Below are 23,830 nucleotides of genomic sequence, written 5' to 3' on the forward strand. Positions count from 1 at the left end.
GAGGGGCCGGCGCGCGTAAGAAGTTTCCCGCGCAGGCGCAGGATGGCGCGGCCCAACTGTGCATGCGTGGGTTGGCGCGGTGCCCATTTGGCACCGCATAAGGAGGCTGGAGCGGCGTGAACTGCTCCAGCGCCCTGCTGGCCCCCTGTGGGGATCAAAATAGGTCGTGCCTGGGCCCTGTTCGCGCCGTCATGAAACGCAACGGCATTCACGACGGCGCGGGCACTTAGTCCCGGGAGCGGAGAATCCCGCCCAGTGTTTATAATTATAATCATGACTATCACTTACTCATCAGTAATTTTCAGCAATCTGTTTAGCTGATATTTTAAAGGACCCTCTCTATAATTGCTGAATCCAACAGAGGTGATGCACCTAGACAGGACAAAAAGACAAGGGAATACATGATAAACTGCAGGACCCTGGGAAGCACTGAGGGTCAGAGGGATCTTGGTGTGCATGTACACCGGTCCCTTAAGGTAGCAGAGCAGGTGGATACAGTGGTTAAGAAGGTATATGGTATGCTTGCTTTATTAGCCGAGGCATAGAGTTTAAGAGCAGGGAGGTGGTGCTGGAGCTGTATAAAATGTTGGTTAGGTCACAGCTAGAATATTGTGCACAGTTCTGGGATCCACATTATAGGAGGGATGTGATAGCACTGGAAAGGCTGCAGAGGAGATTTACCAGGATGTTGTCTGGGCTGGAGAGCTTTAGTTATGAAGAGACATTGGACTGAAGGGCCTTTTCTGTGCTGTATGAATCTATGACTCCATGACTCTCAAAGAAGAATGGAACAAAAGACAACTATCAGACAAATTGTTCCAACCTGACCCACTGGGAGTGTTTTTGGTGGGTGGGCGGGGGAAGGGGTGATGCCCACTGCCCACCCCACCATCTTTCCACCCACCTGGAGTTCACCCCATAATACCAGGAGGTGGACCACAGGGGAGGCAGAGGCACAGTGGAGGAAGGCACAGGGGGCGATATACGAATATGGGGAGAAGGCGAGCCGGATGCTGGCACATCAGCTCCGTAAGAGGATGGCAGCGAGGGAAATAGGTGGAGTCCAAGATGGCAGGGGAACTATGGTGCGGAGGGCAGGGAAAGTAAATGAGGCTTTTAAGGCCTTTTATGAGGAACTGTACAGGTCCCAGCCCCCAGGGGGAAAAGAGGGGATGCGGCGATTCTTGGATCAGTTGAGGTTCCCAAGGGTGGAGGCGCAGGAGGTGGCTGGTTTGGGGGCGCCAATTGGGGTGGAGGAGCTGGTTAAAGGACTGGGGAGCATGCAGGCAGGGAAGGCCCCGGGGCCGGATGGGTTCCCGGTGGAGTTCTACAGGAAATATGTAGACCTGTTAGCCCGGTTGCTGGTAAGGACCTTCAATGAATCAATGTCGGAGGCGACGATCTCTTTGATCTTGAAGCGGGATAAGGACCCACTGCAATGTGGGTCGTATAGACCGATCTCGCTCCTTAATGTAGCCGCTAAGTTGCTGGCAAAAATGTTGGCCATGAGGATTGAGGACTGTGTCCCGGGGGGTGATTCCTGAGGACCAGACGGGATTCGTAAAGGGTAGGCAGTTAAATACTAATGTGCGAAGGCTCCTAAATGTGATAATGATGCCATCGGTGGAGGGAGAAGCGGAGATAGTGACAGCCATGGACGCGGAGAAGGCCTTCGATCGGGTAGAGTGGGAGTATCTCTGGGAAGTGTTGAGGAGGTTTGGGTTCGGGGGAGGGTTTATCAGTTGGGTTAAGCTCCTGTATAAAGACCCGGTGGCGAGTGTGGTCACGAACCGGCGGAGGTCGGAGAATTTCCGGCTGTATCGAGGGACGAGGCAGGGGTGCCCCCTGTCCCCTCTGCTGTTTGCATTAGCAATTGAACCTTTGGCCATGGCGTTAAGGGAGTCGGGGAAATGGAAGGGGTGGTTCGAGGGGGAGAGGAACATCGAGTGTCGCTGTACGCAGACGACCTGTTGCTGTATGTGACGGATCCAGTGGAGGGGATGGTTGAGGTAATGCAGATCCGACGGGAGTTTGGAGACTTTTCGGGCTATAAGCTCAATGTGGGAAAGAGTGAGCTCTTTGTGATCCATCCGGGGGACCAGGGAAGAGGGATAGACGACCTACCGTTGAGGAGGGCGGAAAGGACCTTTCGATACTTGGGGATTCAGGTAGCTAGGAGCTGGGGGGCGCTGCACAAACTTAATTTGTCGCGGTTGGTGGAACAGATGGAGGAGGATTTTAAAAGGTGGGACATGTTGCCACTCTCGCTGGCGGGTAGGGTACACTCGGTTAAAATGGTGGTCCTCCCGAGATTTCTTTTTGTATTCCAATGCCTCCCAATTGTGATCACTAAGGCCTTTTTTAAGAGGGTAAGGAGGAGCATTACGGGATTTGTGTGGGCAAGCAAGACCCTGAGGGTAAGAAGGGGGTTCTTGGAGCGTAGCAGAGATAGAGGAGGGTTGGCGCTGCCAAATTTGGATGGTTACTATTGGGCAGCCAACGTGGCAATGATCCGTAAGTGGGTGATGGAGGGAGAGGGGACGGCATGCAAGAGGCTGGAGATGGCGTCCTGCAAAGGAACAAGCCTGGGGGCGCTGGTGACGGCACCGCTGGCGCTCTCGCCGACAAAGTACACCACGGGCCCAGTGGTGGCGGCAACGCTAAGGATCTGGGGGCAGTGGAGACGGCATAGGGGTGCGACGGGAGCCTCGGTGTGGTCCCCGATCAGAGACAACCATCGGTTTGTCCCAGGAAGGATGGACGGGGGATTTCAGAGCTGGCATCGGGTAGGGATTAGACGAATGGGGGACCTGTTCATTGACGGGACATTTGCGAGCTTAGGGGTGCTAGAGGAGAGGTTTGGGCTACCCCCGGGAAACGCCTTCTGGTGCATGCAAGTGAGGGCGTTTGTGAGGCGGCAAGTGAGGGAATTTCCGCTACTCCCGGCACAGGGGATTCAAGATAGGGTGAGCTCGGGCGTATGGGTCGGGGAGGGCAAGGTGTCGGTGATATACCAGGATATGAAAGAAGAGGGGGAGGCTTTGATAGAGGAGCTGAACGGTAAATGGGAGGAGGAGATTGGGGGAGGAGATTGAGGAGGGGCTATGGGCTGATGCCCTAAGTAGGGTTAATTCCTCTTCCTCGTGTGCCAGGCTTAGCCTGATACAATTTAAGGTGGTTCATAGAACGCATATGACGGGGGCGAGGCTGAGTAGGTTCTTTGGGGTGGAGGAGAGATGTGGGAGGTGCTCAGGAAGTCCGGCGAACCATGTCCATATGTTTTGGTCAAGTCCGGCACTGGAGGGGTTCTGGAGGGGAGTGGCGGGAACAGTATCTAAGGTGGTGAAAGCCCGGGTCAAGCCAAGCTGGGGGCTAGCACTATTTGGAGTAGTGGACGAGCCGGGAGTGCAGGAGGCGAAAGAGGCCGGCATTCTGGCCTTGGGTCCCTAGTACCCCTTCAGAGGGTCTGCGCAGGGGTTCTACAGGCGGTGGCAACCGTTCCTAGATCATCTCGCGGAGCGTTAGAGGAAGGTCGGACAGCAGCAACAGCAACCCGGGGGGGGGGGGGGGGGGGGGGGGGGACAGCGGTTGAGGGGGGAGGGGGGGAGGGGAGGGGGGGGAGGTTTTTTTTTCTGGGGGGCATTTGAGCAAGAAAGCACATGAACAATCCGGAAACTGACATGTACGGGAAGAATCCAATGTACAAAGTTCTGTATTTTATTGACTTGCCATGTTCATGTCTTGCCACGCGAGTTCTTTTTTCTTATTTTTGGTGACGGGGGGGAGGGTTTTGTTTGTAAGGTGGAATATATTGTTATTGAAAAATTCTTAATAAAAACATATTTTTTAAAAAAATAATACCAGGAGGTGGGCGGGTGGTGATTTTGGCACCTCGCCCACCACATTTTAATATATAATCAAGTTACCAAGCCGCTTAATCTGATAATGTATTGCCCAAGTGGGTTTCAGTAGGCAGCCCAACTTTTAAAATAAATTCTTCAAAAGACAGGAGAGGAAGGGTCTATCTGGGGGCTACCTTGTGCCAATTTGAGGACGGGCCCTATTACGATCCCAGACCAGACCCCAACAGTGGCGAGGATACTTGTCAGAAACACCAATATTTTATTTTAATTTTGTAAGTCCGTATGCTTTACCCGATGTCTGTGTCTATGTATTTACAGTGTGCATCTATTGTATGTCCTATGTTTTTCATGTATGGAGCCTGGAGTGTACGTAGAACAATACTTTTCACTGTACATCAGTACACATGACAATAAATCTAGATCTAAATCTGTGAGGAAAGGATACCTCACTCCAGGAATGATTACACGCAAAATAGGGATATGGGGCAGGATGCTCCGACCCCCCCGTCGGGTCGGAGAATCGCTGGGGGGCGGCATGAATCCAGCCCCCGCCGGCCGCCGAATTCTCCAGCACTGGTGATTCAGCGGGGCCGGAATCACGCCGCGCCGGTCAGCGGGCCCTCCCCGGTGAATCTCCGGCCCGCGATGGGCCGAAGTCCCGCTGCTGCTATGCCGGTCCCGCCGGCGTGAATTGAACCAGGTCCATTGAACGGGCTCCGGGGTCCTGGGGGGGGCGCAGGGCGATCTGGCCCCGGGGGGTGCCCCCACGGTGGCCTGGCCCGCGATCGGGGCCCACCAATTTGCGGGCGGGCATGTGCCGTGGGGGCACTCTTTTACTACGCATCAGCTGTGCAGGTCTCCGCGATGGCCGACGCGGAGGTGACCCCCCCCGCGCATGCGCGGGGATGACGTCAGCTGGCGCCAAAGGCCTTCCACGCCAGCCAGCGGGGCGCCAACCACTCCAGAGCGGGCCGAGCCCCAAAGGTGCAGGCTTGGCCCCTAAAGGTGCGGAGGAATCCGCACCTTTGGGGCGGCCCGACGCCGGAGTGGTTCACACCACTCCATCCCGCCGGGACCCCCGTCCCGCCCAAGGTATATTAAAACAAACTTTATTACACAGTATTAAAATACCTTCAACATCACACAAAAAAAACCCTTAAACAATGCTAATCAATACAGTGACACAATAATCCTTAACTGCTATCTTCATTCCCACTCAAACAACAAAACTATCTGAGCTCTCGGTCCACTTTTAAATACAGTTAGCAGACCCAGGCATACTTGCTGAAGAGATGTTTTTTGAAACTGTTTTAAGACATAAACCTGAATCCTGTCAGAAAAATGTAGGATCTCTGGCTGACGTCTTCAGTAGCTGTATTCATGGTTTGACTTCCAGTAACCAACTGAACAATCTCTGCTTCCCTACTAAAGTGCCTTGTACTCTAGTCCCTCCCCATTAATTACATAATCTTACCAACTGAACACAATATATCAAATTAACTATTCCACAGGGAACTCTTCTCAATGCAAAGAAGACTCCATTAGCCCAAGCTTTTACGATGCTTTAATTGCACCTCTGGCTCCTAAAACCTTTCAAAACATCACTTATTTAAAATATAACTGCTGCAGTCACATCCTAGCTCAGGCTTTTGACCCTTACTGCATAAAATACATCTCATACAATATATCTGAAGTTTCTACAGTCAGCACCCCGCCCCCAAGATAGAACCTCCCTTTTCTTCCTACCCACCTGCTGCTCTAAAATTATCACCCACACCCTTAACCCCCCCCCCCCCCCCCCCCCCTGCCCCACTCCATTCCCTAAACTGCCTAAAGCCTCTGGATCTGTCTGTTTCCAGGGATCCGTGGACCTTCTTCTGCCTCCTTGTTGCAGTCCTAGCAGCACCCATTAATATGCTGCTGGTCTTGCCAAGACTGACAGAGCTGCTGGTCAATCCAATTGTCCGGCAACTCCCAAGGAGAGGATGTCCTCCCCAGTGAGAGGTGTGAATTCCCACATTGGCCTTATCCCACCTTACCCCCACCACCCTCTCTCACCTCCCCCAATGCTTTATGGCTGCGTCAACTCCATGTCTAATTTGCCTCCAGCAGCCAGGAGACCACGTTTTGCCCCCCACTCCCCCTAGAATCTTCATCCTTCTGTCTTAAACATTGTTTGGTGTAGTTTCGGACCCCAACTCTAGCAAGGCAATCTCTGCCACATTTACTTCAGAGGAAGACAATGGGCTGAGAAGGTGCACAATTCACTGACCTCTGTATTCCCTGGGTCTTCTTCGCATTGAATCATAGAATCTCTATCGAGTCTGCACTGACCATCTGAGAGAGCACCCTACGTAGGCCCACTCCAACTCCCTATCCCCGTAACCCAACCTAACCTGCACATCCCTGGACACTGACGGGCATCTTTTTTTAGCATAACCAATCCACCTATCCAGCACATCTCTTCTGGGCCAGTTCACCTCTTCCAATGCACTTCCAGCAGTCAGCCTCCAGAGGTCACAGCTATAGGTGACTGTCTCCTATTTGTTAGTGCCTATGTCCTTCTTCTTCATTACCTCACTTGCAGTTGTCCTGTAGTGGAGAGATTGGTGCTGGTTGTGACCCAGTTTGCCATACGGGTATATGGCTATCATCCATTCATTGAATGTGGCTGAGCCAATGGCGACTTTGGATTGGATTGGATTGGATTTGTTTATTGTCACGTGTACCGAGGTACAGTGAAAAGTATTTTTCTGCGAGCAGTTCAACAGATCATTAAGTACAAGAAAAGAAAAGGAAATAAAACAAAATACATAATAGGGCAACACAAGGTACACAATGTAACTACATAACACCGGCATCGGATGAAGCATACAGGCGTGTAGTATTAATCAGGTCAGTCCATAAGAGGGTCGTTTAGGAATCTGGTAACAGCGTGGAAGAAGCTGTTTTTGAGTCTGTTCGTGCGTGTTCTCAGACTTCTGTATCTCCTGCCCGATGGAAGAAGTTGGAAGAGTGAATAAGCCGGGTGGGAGGGATCTTTGATTATGCTGCCCGCTTTCCCCAGGCAGCGGGAGGTGTAGATGGAGTCAATGGATGGGAGGCAGGTTTGTGTGATGGACTGGGCGGTGTTCACAACTCTCTGAAATTTCTTGCAGTCTTGGGCCGAGCAGTTGCTATACCAGGCTGTGATGCAGCTTGATAGGATGCTTTCTCTGGTGCATCTGTAAAAGTTGGTAAAAGTTAATGTGGACATGCCAAATTTCCTTAGTTTCCTGAGTAAGTATAGGCGCTGTTGTGCTTTCTTGGTGGTAGCGTCGACGTGGGTGGACCAGGACAGATTTTTGGAGATGTGTACCCCTAGGAATTTGAAACTGCTAACCATCTACACCTTGGCCCCGTTGATGCTGACAGGGGTGTGTACAGTACTTTGCTTCCTGAAGTCAATTACCAGCTCTTTAGTTTTGCTGGCATTGAGGGAGAGATTGTTGTCACTGCACCACTCCACTAGGTTCTCTATCTCCCTCCTGTATTCTGACTCGTCGTTAATCGAGATCTGGCCCACTATGGTCATATCGTCTGTAAACGTGTAGATGGAGTTGGAACCAAATTTTGCCATGCAGTCGCGTGTGTACAGGGAGTAGAGTAGGGGGCTAAGTACACAGCCTTGCGGGGCGCCGGTGTTGAGGACAATTGTGGAGGAGGTGTTGTTGTTTATTCTTACTGATTGTGGTCTGTGGGTTAGAAAGTCGAGGATCCTGTTGCAGAGTGGGGAGCCAAGTCCTAGGTTTTGGAGCTTTGATATGAGCTTGGGGGGATTATGGTGTTGAAGGCGGAGCTGTAGTCAATAAATAGAAGTCTGATGTAGGAGTCCTTGCTGTCGGGATGCTCTAGGGATGAGTGTAGGGCAAGGGAAATGGCGTCTGCTGTGGACCGGTTGTGGCGGTATGTGAATTGCAGTGGATCAAGGCGTTCTGGGAGTATGGAGGTGATGCGCTTCATGACCAACCTCTCGCAGCACTTCATTATGACTGAAGTCAGGGCCACCAGACGGTAGTCATTGAGGCACGTTGCCTGGTTCTTCTTTCGCACCAGTGTGATGGCGGTCTTCTTGAAGCAGGTGGGGACCTCGGAGTGGAGTAGGGACAGTTTAAAGATGTCCACGAACACATCTGCCAGCTGGTCCGCGCAGCCTCTGAGTGCACGACCAGGGATCCCGTCCGGGCCCGTCCCCTTCCGATGGTTTAATTTCAGGAAGGCCGATCTGACTTCGGAAGCTGTGATGATGGGTATGGGTGAGTTATGGGCTGCTGGGGCACTCGACAGTGGATTGTTGGCTTCCTGCTTGAACCGAGCATAGAATGCATTGAGTTCATCGGGGAGGGGTGCGCTGCTGCCGGAGATACTGCGCGGCTTCACTTTGTAGCCCATTGTTGGCTTTGGAATAAGTGAATGCAATGAAATTAGTATTAGAGATTCTGAAGCCGTATTAAAAGAGCTTCTCAGACTGAAGATCATTGGGAACAGGATCTCTTGCCTTGCCAGAAGTGTTTCTAACTTCTGCTTGGGAAGGCAATCTTGCATCTTTCTTCTGGTTACAGCAATGTTAGAAATCAGAAATTTGTCTATTTTATACATTCTCAACCTGGTATAGGTACGGAATTAAATTCATGCTTGACCTTCCTTTTACTGGAAACTGTTTAAAGGTTAATTTCTCTAGAAACACAGTTAGTGATATGATTATTTTTAGGTAAAGAGTTATCCCAGATAAGGGGCTATATTTGGGTAGTTACATGAATAAATAACCATACTACAAAGCTGTGTTAGGACCTTGTCCAATTACGATGTTTGCTGAAATGTGGAAGTTAATTAGTATGTGGAAGTAGTGAATCACCCTATGGTGCAGTGGTCTAATAAAGAGTTGGAATAGCTTGTCCAGATGGCTAGCTTTGTGAACAGCTCTGGGAATAAACATGGATAATAGACAAAGTCCCTCAAAGTGAACTTGAAGACCAAAGGATGGTATTGAAGGGAGTTATGAAACTTACAATGGGGAGCAACACAGGAAGAGGTAAGGGAAGATGCTGTGAAGATGTAATTGATCAAGGACAGAAACTACATGGAATGGAAATCGAGACACCTGAGGGGCGGGAGATAACTCAAGAGTGGGCTTTTACTCCATGGTTTCAACAAAGAATTCAATGGACCATTGGATACTTTAAATTAAGAAGATCGTTTACAGGACAATTAGGTCTGTCCATTGGATACCCAGGTCCACACCGAAAAATTAAATAAAGGAAGGCATATATATAAAGAAGTCATTACAGTAGGCAGTGGACGGGAAAGTTCTTGAGGGTGAATCAAGGCTGACCTCAGTTATCTTTTGTTGCCAGTTGTCAGACACCTTTGAGTTGTTCAGAACACTTTAAGAAGAAGCAAGGCACCAGGAAGAAGGAAAAGGGAAGAACCTTTTGTGCATGGTATTCATACTCTCTAATATGGACCTATACTCATTACTTGTCATGGTCATGTGTTTTTGCTGTATACCTGGTATGTTATATTCCACTTTAATTCTGATTAATTGCCCTATCGGTTGCAATTGATCCTGCGTAATTGAAATAGCAACACACAGGTTTATTGATCAGATTGATAACAAATACAAATTGTGCATAAATTAAATCAGAAAAGCAACCGCAGCCTCAGCAGCACTTGGGTACACAGTCAGGAAGTGCATCAGGAATTGTATGGTTCGTATGGACTTGCTGTTCGGTTCAAGGTAATCAAGTGGGCAACTTGTCCTTCAAACGTTAAGAGACCGTAAAATTAAAATAGCTTGGATCTTTCCGGGCAACATCTTCGGGTCTTGCCGGCTGCTTATCCTACCTACCCTAACCTCCACTTTCAAGATTCCCATATTGAGTTAAAATTGCGACTTAAATCTCACTGATTCATTCAATGGTGAGAAAGGTACTTCCCGTGGCGGGGATGTACTGAGTAGTCGCACATCAGGTGGCTCTCCTCCTAAGAACTGGAAATTAGGCTCTTTTACTCAAAGTAGTCTGCTAAAACAGGGAAAAAAGTATTCCCTCATCCTATCCAACAACAGCACAAGAGAAGATGCCAAAACCGGAGGCGGTAAAGAGACCAAAGCATCAGGAACCAGGGTAAACGAGCTGTTGAGGCGGCAGACGCACGAGGTGATGGAATGCCGGCCACACCAGAACATGAGCAGCAAACTGCACACAGGGCTCCCCTGAGGGCCGATGGAGAAAGTTCCTCTCCAGGGAACGAAGGGAGCTCAGGGAAGAGATTGGGTTTGATTTGTTTTATTGTCACGTGTACCGAGGTACAGTGAAAAGTATTTTTCTGCGAGCAGCTCAAACAGATCATTTAGTACATGAAAAGAAAAGAAGTAATAGGGCAACACAATGATAAAGATTGTTCAAGTTGCGGTCAAGGGGGCAGTCGTGGAGGCTCTGACCACCACACAGCTGGCCCTGGACAAGGCAGAGAGGCGACTGGAAGTCCAGGGGAGCACCATCAAAGAACTAGAAAAAACCTAAACCGATCAGAGCGATCGGATCGCCACCCTAGAGACGGAAATAGCGAGGTTGGCCGTGATGCAGGGAAGCCTGAAAGGAAAAATAGAGGACCACTGGTCACGGCACCAGATCTTAAAGATAATGGGCCTGTCAGAAGAGGTCGAAAGCAGGGACCCCATGGACTACATGGCCCATATGCTGGGAAACCTGGTGGGAAGGGACAGCTTCCTCAACCTGCCAGAAATACACAGAGCCCATCGGTCGCTCCGGCCGAAACCCAAGGCCGGAGAGCAGCGAAAATGCACTAGTACCAGAACCAGGAAAGAATCCTGCGCTAGGTCAGGCAACAAGGACCGGCAACTGGGAAGGGCACCAGACCAGGATACATCAGGACGTTAGGGCAGGCCTGGCCAAGGGCCGGGCGGAGTTCAACAGGGCGAAGGCCACCCTATACAAAAGCAAAATGAAGTTTGGGATTCAGTACCTGGCTAAACTCTGGGTCACATTCCAGGGCACGGAGCTTCGCTTTGTGAATCCTGTGGACATGGACAGATTTGTCCAGGATAACAGGCTGGGAAAACAGCAGCAAAGACAGTGGTGTGAAGATCACCCAAAGGGACTGTATCAACCTGAGAGACACTTTGTGTTGGACTGCACTGCTTCACTCTGAATACCGGAACTGAAACGTAGGAAGGAAGGGACGAGGGCAGCAGAGCACAAGAGAGGATAGCAAGAGGGGAAACCATATAGCGAGCAAAGGGTAGACACAGAGCAGACCCCAGGATGGTGGCCACCACACTAACAGGAAAGGTAGCGCCAGGAGGTACAAGCGAGGGGGGGCCGCAACGCATCTCCCGCAGAAGAGAAAGTGCCTGGCAACGGGAGGGGCGGGGGGTTGTACACAACACCAATGGGGGCAGGTAGAGGGGTAAATGGGGAGAGAAGAGTAGGGAAGGGTGAAAGTAACAGGAGGGGGGTGAGAAGGCAAGGGGGGAAAGAATCATAGGGAAAACATAGGGACAGGATGGTAAGGGCGACTTAGAACATAAAGGCACCGCAAGCAGCCACTTTGGAGGGCCCCTGCACAAAGGGAAACCCCGGAGTGCAGGGGCTCACCTACATGATGTACACACAGTTGATGGTTATGTTCGGTGACCCCTGGAAAAAGGGAAATCTCGGAGCGCAGGAGCCCAGCCTCATGGTGTGTGCGGTGACCATGGCTATTTTGGATGGCCACCTAACAAAAGGAGACCCCAGAGTGCAGGGGAGCATCCGCAAGGCAAGCATGGTTTATCCTGCAGGAGCGGGGGGGGAAATAACCCAACCAGGATTATCACCTGGAACGTCATGGGACTCAATGGCCCAGTGAAAAGATCCAGTGCCTTCACTCACCTGAAAAGTTTGAAAGTCGACATAGTCTTCCTCCAAGAGACGCACCTGAGGGAGAAGGACCAACTGAGGGTAAGGAACGGTTGGGTGGGACATACATACCAACTGAGTCACACAGCTGACACTTAACAGGAGCAACAAAGAAAGCATAGTCATTCCAGGCACCACTGTGGTGGATTCTCCTTGGTGAGTCCTAAAGTCAGACATTGGGTGGGATTATCCGTCCCGCCGCACCAGGTTTCTGGCGCCTCCCAGAGGGTGGAGGGTGAGACCTCCCCGTTCCAGTTGTTAGTGATATTCTCGTTTATAGCCTGTGATATTTTCTCACAGAAAGCCTTGTAGGCCAGAAGAGCCATGTGCAACCTCCATGGGGGGCATTGGGATGGCCCGTCTCCAACCTCACATCCATGTAGTGTGAATCAGAGATTACTATCCCCAGAAGCTCCGATTTTCTCACTACAAAGAAGTCAATCTGGGTGTATACATTATGGGCGGGGTTCTCCGAGCCTCCGAGCCGAAAACTCGTTCGGAGTGGGGGTGGAAAACGGGCGTTCGCGCGGAAATCGTCTGAGTTTAGGACTCACCAGGGAGACTCCACCACAGTGGAGCCTGGAGTGACTATGTTTTCTTTGTTGCTCCTGTTAAGTGTCAGCTGTGTGACTCAGTTGGTAGCACTCATGCCCAAGTCACAATGTTCTGGGTTCTGAAAGCAAACAAAATCACCGAGTACTGCACTGTTGAACATGCCATCTTTTGCATTTAATGTGACTACAATGCGCCATCTGCCTGAGTAAGTTGTTGTAAAGATCCTATGCTACAATTTGAAGAAGAGCAGGAGAATTATCTCCAATGTCCAATATGTATCCCTCAAGCACCATCATTTGGCCATTGTTACAATGCTGTTTAAGGGAATTTGCTGTGCACAAATTGGTTGTTGTGTTTCCCATATTGCAACAGTGATGACATTCCATTTGCTGTAAAGCATGATACAATGCAAGTCTTTCTTTTTCCCTCTCTGCAGGTTGATCAGGTGCTCAGGGTATTGCTGTGGACTCACCTTTAGATGCCTGAACTACATCGGCAGATTCCCAAACCATTTCTTGACACGCCGACATTGAGCTTCCAAATCGTTTGTCAGCAGGGCTTTATCAATGTTTTTGTTGCCACCGGGTTTGATAATTTCAATGCTTTCCTGGCCATCTTCCCACCTTCTCCCCTACAAAAAACTCTGCTGCCTGTTTTTTAACTTGCACTGTATTCCGTTCACCCCTCACTCCTGTGCTCATTGGCATAAATTAATTCCCAGTCCTGTAACATCTCGAATTTATAACTCCCAACTCAGCATTCATATCTCTCATTGACTATGCCCCTTCCTATCCCTGCAATCTTCAAGCACAAGCCACAAGTGAAAGCTGCAACATACTGAACAACACAGATTCTCATTCCATTGCTGAATTCAGTGTACGACTTTATAAAAATAACTACTTGCATTTATTTGGCACATTTCATGTTGCAATATGTCCCAAAGTGTTTCTCAAAAGCTTTATCACACAAGATTTGACATTGAGTCATCAAAAGAGATATTGGGACAGATGTTTAAAGTTGCACAAAGATGCCTGCAGTCTTGCAATTCTGGCCTTTTGTTCATTACCGATATTCACTGCCCCAGCATTGGCGGATCTGTCTTCAACTGCCTCGGCCTTAAGCTCCGGGATTCTCAATCTAAAACTCCTTGCCTCTCTGCCATTCTTTCCTCCTTTAAGGCACTTCCTCAAAACCTATCACTTTGTGCAACTTATTATGACTCAGTGCCAAATCTTGTCTGACAAAGCTCTTGGGAAACACCTCAGGATATTTTATAACGTGAAATGTGCCATGTAAATACAAGTAGTTATTTTTACAAGGTACTACGCTGAATTCAGCAATGGAAAGAGAATCTGTGTTGTTCGGTATGTTGCACCTCTTCAGCTGTGGTAAGTGCTTTACCAAGTGCACTCTCTTGCGATTAACTAACTCTCCTCAGTGCGAATGTAGCTGTTCTTACCACCATAAAAGTGAATTATGTCGATACCCCTGTGGCGTTCAGTTGACGCTAGAAACAGGCTTCCATCACTTTGGAATACTGTCAGTAAGACACCACTTGAAATTAAGCTTACACAGCAAGATGTTCTGTGATGCATGCATGAAGGAGGAGGCTAACGATGACAAACAGCTGATACTAGTCATAAGTTTCAGGAGACTCCTGGTTTCATATTCTACCCCGCCCTTTATTGTTTCAGGCTCACCACTGGAATTTAATGTCATCCCCACAGCGGGTTTGATGGCCGGGAGGAGTTATTTAGGCAGGTGGGAGGTAAGTGGAGACCCCCTTCCACCTTCCCACCTCCACCCTCATTAAGTCTCGAAGTGGGAAGGCTCATGGATGGCCTTCCTGTCTGTGGTAGCGGGAGGTTAAACAATGAGGCACTGTTAAATCACAACGATGATTTATTGAACGAAAAAATAACTTTATATTACAGATCAACACAACTCCAAAACAGGACTGGAGGAGAGGTGGGGGGGGTCGGGAAGGGTCCGTGCCGGGGAGGGGGGGGGGGTGCATGTCGGGGAGGGGGGGGGGGAGGGTTTGGAGACGGTGCGTGCCGGGGAGGGGGGGGTGTCAGCCTGGCCATGTGCCAGCTGGCAACAGTCGCGACCATGCAGCTCATGGCACCTGGCTGCAGAGGGGGTGGGGGTTTGGGCAATGGTGACATGTCGTCTATCCCCCCCACCCACACCCCCCACCCCCTGCAGGCCGTTATGTTTGGTCATCACCCAGCAATGTTGGCCGCCGTTGCGGGAGCCGCACTTCTACATGTTGCCCTGGGGAGCTGGAGCAGGAGGGTGCCAGGGAGGCGGCGGAGACTGCTGCAGAGGAGCGTGCCGCAGGGAGGCAGGTGGCAGCCGCCCAGGCTGGAGGGCTGCCCACACGACAGGACGAGGAGGAGGAGGAGGTGGTGGTGGTGCCATGGCGACAGAGACGCCCGATGAGGCCCCGTGTGTACTGGCCCCGCTTGTCGTACCAGGACCTCACTGACCAGGCATGCAGGAGGAGACTCCGGATGAGCCGGGAAACCGTGACACATATCTGCCACCTGACGGCACACCTGGCACCACGTGGCACTGGGGAGGACACCCTCTCCCCGTGGCTGTCAAGGTTACGGTGGCCCTGAACTTCTATGCCACGGGGTCATTCCAGGCGCCGAGTGGGGACCTGTCCGGCATCTCGCAGGCATTGGTGCACCGGTGCAGTGACAGACGCCCTATATGCCATTGCAGACCGTTACATCAGCCCGGGCCAGCCAGGATGCCCGGGCAGCCGGCTTCGCAGTGGCGGCCAGGATGCCCATGTTCCAGGGGGCGATCGATGGGATGCATGTCGCTGTGCGGATAACATGGCCGAGTTCACGAATAGGAAGGGGATCTATTCCATGAACATTCAGGTGGTCTGTGACCACTGCATGATGATCCTGCAAGTCTGCGCCCGGTACCCGGGCAGTGTACATGACTCATTCGTATTGCTGCAATCTTTCATCCCCACCATGTTCGAGGGACGCCCCCCCACTGGCTGAGGGGCTGGTTGCTGGGCGATAGGGGTGACCCGTTGCAATCGTGGCTGATGACACCTATACGGAGGCCACAGACTAACCCTAACCCTAACCCTAACCCTAACCCTAACCCTATTGCGTGTCTATTGAACAGCTACAACGATGCTCATGCAGCGACCAGGGTGTGATAGAGAGGTGCCTTGGGCTGCTGAAGGATGCACTTCAGGTGCCTGGACCGCTCTGGAGGGACCCTCCAGTGCCCATCAGATAGGGTCGGCCGCATCGTTGTGGTGTGCTGCGTCCTGCACAACATAGCCCAGCAGAGGGGCGATGTGCTGCAGGCAGAGGGGGGGAAGGGGAGGAGCAGCAAGACGAGGCGCAGACCTCCCCAGATGAGGAGGATGGGGGCAATGGTCAGGAGAGACGGGCTGGACATGGACGGGAGACTGCCCACTGTTACCAGCTGGGCCAGCGGGCGCGGGACAGGCTAATAGCCGCCCGGTTCACGGACTGCGGGGGGGCGTGGGAATCGCCGAGTACGGGCATAGACTGCACACTACAACACAAGCCTACGACCCTCACCCACCCACCCAACATCAACCACCGTCACCCCACCCACCCAACATCAACCACCCTCACCCCACCCACCCACCAAACATCCTCACCCACCCGCATGCACACCACCCCTCCATTGCACATCCACCTGCAGCAAAACGGGCCGGGCTCACACGGTCGCCGGTGGAAGCGTGTCTATTGCAGGCCATGGAGGATGATGACAACCCGCCCTGCGATGAGCTCTGGGCTCTACATCGTTGGACAATATCTGACTCATGGCCACAGTACCACCCTCCACCCGGACCGTCCCTGCATGCGGCCGTGACACTGCAGCGCACGGTCCCGTCGTCTGCCCCGGGGGGTTGGCGAGGATGACCCGGGGGGAGGGGGGGGCACACTCACCTGAGGCCGATGTTCTATCACCCCTCACACACACACACTGGCGCTCACCTCACACCACACCCCCGCACGCATCGGACAGAGCACAAAGGCAGCTTCTGTAGGTGTGAAAGTGATTTTAATAACAAACAGTTCAAACAAGTGCCCTAGCCCCAGAACTAATCTGTGCCCTGCACCCGTGCCAACTTACTCAGCGTCTAATTTTTGGGCCTTACAGGCCCTTTGACTGCGTCTAGGTGGTTCCACAGACGGTACAGCAGAACTGGAGGTGGACTTCTGTGATTCCTGCCCTATGATTAGGGATCCCTTTGGCGGCCGTTTCCACACCTTGAAGTTAGTTCAATTTGATTTATTGAACCTGTCACACAGTTAGCTTAATCCTCTGTGAGTTCGACTCTCTGCTAACCTAGTGTGATTAATCTGTCTGACTGAACCAGACTAGCTCTTAGCCACGTGCTGTAGGAGTTATATGATATGTACACCCTGACTCACACTGTAGATGTCACCAGTGGAAAGAGGTGGAATGTGAGTGCCTCGTGCCTTTTATAGTGGGAAACCACCCCCAAGTGTTCTGCCTGCTGATTGGTTATGTCCTGTTCTCTGTATTCATTAGCTGCGTGCTTGTATCTCATTATGTGCATGTCTGCATATCATGACATCTCCCATTTTGAAATGTTTTTCTATGGCCTATGTGAAAGTATTTACATGTGTAGGCCGAAAAACGAACTTATTTACATAGAGTAGCAGATGGGAACATATGTACATGTGAAAACAGGTGTCTAATGTGCGAAAACAGAACATAGCAAACAAAACAAGTGTTCATAAGTCCAGTCTCTGGGGCTTGCGTCTGATCCTGGTCGACTGTCGGAGAGGTGGTGGTGGGGACGACGGTGCCTTTGTAGGTGGGAGTGAAGCCTGACTGGTGGCCTCGTGGTTCGAGGTATAGGGAGGTGGCACAATAACAGATGGAAACAACAAAGAATGTGGTTGCGGGCAACTGTGCGCAGGGCCCGTCTGTTTCACCGCACAACAGAGCCATCAGCCATATGCACAACATACAATCGAGGAGCAGCCTGTCGAACAACAACAGCTGGAGCTGACCAGCCTCCATCAGGTAGCTTGATCCGAACAGCAGCGCCGGGGATAGCACAGGCAAATCGGTGGCATGAGCGTCATAGCCCTGCTTTTGCCGGTCCCTGAGTCTCTGCACCTTCTGCAGAACCGGGAGGTGATCCAGGTAAGGCAAGTGTATGGCTGGAAGAGTCGTCCGCAGGTCCCTGTTCATCAGGAATTGAGCCAGTGATATGCCGGTAGACAGAGGGGTTACCCTGTACGCAAGCAGCGCTAGGTTGATGTCAGAAGCAAAATCCACGGCCTTGCAGATGAGCTGCTTCACTATGTGCACCCCTTTCTCAACCTTCCCATTGGACGGCGGGTAATGCGGGCTGGAAGTAACGTGGTTAAACTGATATGACTGGGCAAATCTTGACCACTCTTGGCTGCTGAAGCAAGGACCGTTGTCACTCATGACAGTGAGTGGAATGCCATGCCTAGAGAACGTCTCCTTACAGGCCTTGATGACGGTCTTGGATGTGAGGTCCGAGAGCTTCATGACTTCTGGGTAGTTAGAAAAATAATCAATGATTAACGCATAATCATGACCATTGGGGTGAAAGAGGTCGATGCCCACCTTGGACCACGGGGAGGTCACAATTTTGTGCTGCTGAAGCGTCTCCTTGCCCTGTGCTGGCTGGAAGCGTTGACAGGTCGGACAGTTGAGGACCATTTTTGAGATATCCTGACTAATCCCAGGCCAGTAGACAGCTTGCCTGGCTCTGCACCTGCACTTCTCGACACACAGATGTCCCTCATGGATTTGCCGGAGCACCAAGCTCTGGCGACTGAGTGGAATGACAATGCGGTCCAGCTTGAGAAGGATGCCATCAACTACCATCAGATCGTCCTTCACATTGAAGTATTGAGGGCACTGCCCTTTTTGCCAGCCATTGGCGATTGGCACATGACTCGCTGCAGAAGAGGGTCTCTGGCTGTCTCCTCGCGAATGCGAATCACCTTTTCATCCGACATCGGGAGGTTGCTGGCCCACAGCTGCACCTGTGATTCGATCTGTTGGACGAATGCCGGCGGGTCAGCAGGCAAGGGTACGGAGCGGGACAAGGCCTCCGCAATAATGAGCTCCATGCCAGGCGTGTACACGAGTTCAAAGTCATACCTCCGGAGTCTGAGGAGGATGCGCTGTAGCTGGGGCGTCATGTCTCAGGTCCTTGTGGATAATGTGGACCAGAGGCCTGTGGTCCGTCTCGACAGTGAGCATCGGCAGTCCGTAGACATAATCGTGGAACTTGAGAATTCCAGTAAGCAGGCCCAGGCATTCCTTTTCAATTTCGGCATACCGCTGCTCAGTGGGTGACATCGCCCGTGATGCGTAGGCAACCGGTGCCCAGGATGAGGTGTCATCGCGCTGGAGCAACACTGCGCCGATTTGTCCTGGCTCGCATCTGTCGAGATTTTCATTTCCTTATCAGGGTCAAAAAATGCCAAAACAGGTGCAGTGGTGAGCTTGGCTTTCAGCTGCAACCACTCTGCTTGATGAGCTGCCTGGCACTCAAAGGCAGTGGACTTTTTCACCAGGTGTCTGAGGGCCGTGGTGTGTGAGGCCAGGTTTGGGATAAACTTGCCCAAAAGGTTTACCATGCCTAGGAAGCGCAGCTCCGCCTTCTTGTCTTCAGGGGTCTTCATGGCTTTGATGGCCTTGACCTTGTCTGTGTCCGGGCGCACACCCTGTTGAGATATCTGGTCACCTAAGAACTTGAGTGTCGACATGCCAAAGCAACACTTGGCCCTGTTCAGCTTGAGGCCATTGGCATGGACAGGGCGGAATACCTGCTGGAGACGAGAGATGTGCTCTTCGGGGGTCGTGGACCATATGATAACGTTGTTCACATACACACGAACCCCTTCAATGCCCTCCATCATCTGCTCCATGATTCTATGGAAGATTGCCGAGGCCGAGACAATGCCAAACGGCATACAATTATAGCAGCACCTGCCAAATGGTGAGTTGAAGGTGCAGAGCCTTCTGCTGGACTCATCCAGCTGGATTTGCCAGAATCTCTGTGATGCATCTAGCTTTGTGAAAAACCGGGCGTGTGCCATCTCACTTGTGAGTTCCTCCCGCTTCGGGATGGGGTTGTGTTCCCGCATTATATTCTGAGATCCTTGGGATCAATACAAGTGCGCAGCTTTTGTATCGAAGACTTTTTCACACATACCATCGAGCTGACCCAGTCAGTCAGTTCTGTAACTTTAGAGATGATGCCCTGGTCCTGAAGAGCCTTGAGCTCTGCCTTCGGGCGCTCCTTCAGTGGAGCCGGGACCCGGCGTGGTGCGTGGACGATATGCCCATCCCGTCGAACACATCCAGGTACTGAGCTAGGATGTCGTCAATGCCGGCTTGAAGATCCCCGTTGGGGGAGGTCATTGTGTAGACCCGCTGCTTGCATGCCTGTGCGCCGAGCAGGGAGGCCCTGTCTGGCTTAACGATCTCAAACCGTAGCCTTGCGTGAATGCTCCTGTTGGAGTCGAGCAGATGGCAGGATCCCAGTGCTGTGATGGCATTGCCGTTATAGTCCAGGAGCTGGCAGGCTGCTGGAAGGAGCTTGGGTGGCTTTTTGATGCGGTTGAAATCTGCCTGTGAAAGGAGATTGGCAGAAGCACCTGTGTCCAGCTTGAACTGGATAGAGCATTGATTTACTCGCATCACGGCACGCCATTCATCCGGAGAATCCACAGTGAGGATGGGTAGGCTCCGTGATGATGTCGGTGAGGCATGTTCACGTGTGGTGATGATGCCCGCATGCTAGGGGGACTCCAGGCAGTCGTCCTCTGGGTCTGTTTGTACTGCCAGGATCAGAATCCTGTAAACCTTGCTGGACACTCCGAACGCGCCTGCGTTGGAATTGGGAGCGCTGGCTCTTGACTGGTGGTGCAGACCTGCACAAGGCTGCATAGTGACCAGACTTTCCGCAATTCAAACATCGCCTGCCACTTGCAGGGCAGTGTTTCTTTAAGTGGGCAGTGCCGCAGTTCGGGCACGTCATGACGTCGTTACGCTCCGTGCATCGTCGCACATGCGCAGTGCGGTCGGCAGACGTTCACACATGCGCAGAGTGGTGATCGGCCGCTTCATCGACCCAGTTGCATCGCGCATGCGTGGGGCTCCAGGAAGAGCGCGCAAAATGACCGCTTTCATCAAGGCTGAGGCGCTGCATCCGGGCGATGGCCTGCACACTCTCTGCCTCGTGGGAGGCAAGTTTCTCCTTTTCAGCCGATTTGTATTGGGAATACCGATTTTTGCCGTGCTCATGCACTGTACATGTTTCAATCGCGACTGGCAGGGTTATATTCTTGATTTTTAAAAGCTGCTCTCTCAGTGGATCAGAGTAAACTCCGAAAACTACCTGGTCCCTGATCATGGAGTCAGCAAGATCACCAAAGTTGCAGGACAACGCTAGTAGATGGAGATTAGTTAGGAAGGAGTTGAAAGATTCATCTTTACCTTGTATGCGTTGTTTGAGCATATAGCGCTCGAAGATTTCATTGGTGTCCACTTCACAATGACTATCAAACTTGTCCAGGACGGTCTGAAACTTTGTCTTGTCCTGGCCTTCAGTGAAGTTCAGCGAGTTGAAGAGTTGAATGGCTTGATCCCCCGCATTTGAGAGGAGAAGCGCAATCTTCCTTGTATCAGCCGCACCCTCGAGGTCTGAGGCTTCGATGTACAGCAGAAACCTTTGCTTGAAAGTCCGCCAGTTGGCACTGAGATTGCCGGAGGTCCGCAGCTGTTGAGGCGCCTGGATCTTCTCCATGGTGCCGGGATACATTTGCTGGTCGTCACGGAACAGATTGAGGTAAATCACCTGGGGAATCGTGATTGTGGGAAACCACCCCCAAGTGTTCTGCCTGCTGATTGGTTATGTCCTGTTCTCTGTATTCATTAGCTGCCTGTTTGTATCTCATTATGTGCATGTCTGCATATCATAACAGCCGTGTTCCGGGACCTCCCCTACTGGGGGACCCGGAACAGGCCCCAGCACCTCCTCCTCCCTCGGGGTGCCCGATGGCCCCCGGGTCTCTACATAGGTAGGGGATGCGAAAGGACAGAGCATCCGACGCCCCCCGACACCTGGCGCTGCCAGTCCTGGAGGCCCACCCTGGTATCAACAAGGGTCTGCAAGTTTGCAGCCATGGAGCTCAGGGAGTTGGCCATCCCTGTCTGTGTCTGGGCGATGCCGGCCAGCACCTGGGCAATGGCACTGGTGCCCTCAGCGATGGCCTGCAAAAACTGGGCCATTGCCTGCTGGGACTGCGCCATGGCCTGCTGAGACTGGGCCACGGCATTGAGTGCCTCTGTGATCTGCTGCTGGCTCTGGCTCATGGCTTCCTATGAGAGGGCAGCCATGTCCTGGGCCACGGACGCAGCCTGTACGGAAAGCCCCAGGCCTTGCATACTGCGACCCACGTCTGACACCGTCCCACCCGTTGCCTCCACGGCGGACGCCACCTGTGCAGTTTCGGCCTGGGTGGCACGCATGACCGGCACTACTACCTGTTCCTACACGTGGGTGGACTCCTCCACCTGCGTCTGCAGCTGCCGCAAGCCGGCCGTCACCCCCTTCGATCGTCCCTTGGTCCGTGACTGCGAAGGGTCTATGGGTGGGTGTGGTAACTACAGGAACCCGGGACCCATCTGGGCAGCAGATGGTTACTGCGCCGGGCTGCCCTCCGACCACCCGGCCCCTCGGCTGCTCCTGCCTCCACCGGCTGTACCGGGACGGCTGTGTGGTGCGCACCAGTTAGTGTCCCAGATGCCTCATCGCTAAAGTGCCCAACCGAGCTGAGTGTCTTTGTGCTGGTGGAGGGTGTAGGTGATAGCAGTGGCGTAGTGTCATGCTCCTCATCCGACCCAAAGTCCAGGGTCCCGTGGAGTGGTGATTCCTGTCCATCCGTCCCCTGTGTGTGGGTGTCGGGTGCGTTAGTGTCGTGTGCGTCAGTGTCCTGTGTGTCAGTGTCCTGGGCGTCAGTGTCCTGGGCGTTAGTGTCCTGGGTAGGTGTGTCCTGGGTAGGTGTGTCCTGGGTAGGTGTGTCCTGGGTAGGTGTGTCCTGGGTGGGTGTGTCCTGGGTAGGTGTGTCCTGGGTAGGTGTGTCCTGGGTAGGTGTGTCCTGGGTAAGTGTGTCCTGGGTAGGTGTGTACTGAGGTGGTTCCTGTGGCTGCCTCCCTTGTCGGTCTGGCCCGCCGTCGCCGCCGCACTCGCACTAGATGGGGGCATCGTCTCCCTGGTGCTCCGGGTCTGTCCCTGGAATGTGGCAGTCCTGGATCGTCCTCGGGGCGTCGTATGCCTGATGGGCCGGATCTGTCCCTGGAATGTGGCAGTCCTGGATCGTCCTGGGGGCACCGTATGCCTGATGAGCCGGGTCTGTCCCTGGCTCGTGGCCGCCCTGGATCGTCCTGGGGGTGGTCGCCATCCGCGGGGATGGGTGGGTCAACGTTTGGTCCTGTAATACACAATACATGGATGCATGGTTAGACACGCAGACGGGGATATGGGGGAAGGGGGATATGGGGGAAGGGGGATATGGGGGAAGGGGGATATGGGGGATATGGGCGAAGGGGAATATGGGGCATATGGGGGAAGGGGGATATGGGGGAAGGGGGAATATGGGGGATATGGGGGAATATGGGGGATATGGGGGAATATGGGGGATGGGATATGGGGGAAGGGGGAATATGGGGCAAGGGGGAATATGGGGCAAGGGGGAATATGGGGCAAGGGGGAATATGGGGCAAGGGGGAATATGGGGCAAGGGGGACATGGGGCAAGGGGGATATGGGGCAAGGGGGATATGGGGAAGGGGGATATGGGAGATAAGGGGGATATGGGCAAGGGGGATATGGGGGAAGGGGGAAAGGGGGGCAGGCAGTTGGGGGTCTCACTTGGTGCGCCCCGACCTGCATCTGCAACTTGCCGGTCCTCGGGTCCGCTGGTGCCAGCTGAGGCGTGGTGCGACCCTGCGGCCGTGTCTGGGGTGCAGGGCCTCCCTCCTCTGCTCCACTGTGTCCAGGAGCGCCTCAATGTCCCGCTCCTGGAACCTCGGCGCTGCGCGGCGGGCGGCCAGCCATTTTGACGGGTCTCGGGGGGGGGCGTCTTTTGTGCTGCGACGCCGTGTGGCGTCAATGACGACGCCGTCGCGAATGGCGTCATGCCGCTGCTAGCCCATCCCTGGCCGGAGAATTTGCAACGTTCCAGGGAGTCCGACGCCGGAGTCATTCGCGCCGTTTGTGGCGCCGGGTTCGGGCCATCGTGCCAATTCACGGAGAATCCCGCCCCTCATTTTCATCACCACCAACTATGTGGCTGATGCACTGGTAGCTACTACCACACGCCCAGTTAGGTGGGCGGCAGCTTCCCTACTT

This window comes from Scyliorhinus torazame, chromosome 7 (assembly GCF_047496885.1).
Source record: "Scyliorhinus torazame isolate Kashiwa2021f chromosome 7, sScyTor2.1, whole genome shotgun sequence".
NCBI lineage: Eukaryota > Metazoa > Chordata > Chondrichthyes > Carcharhiniformes > Scyliorhinidae > Scyliorhinus > Scyliorhinus torazame.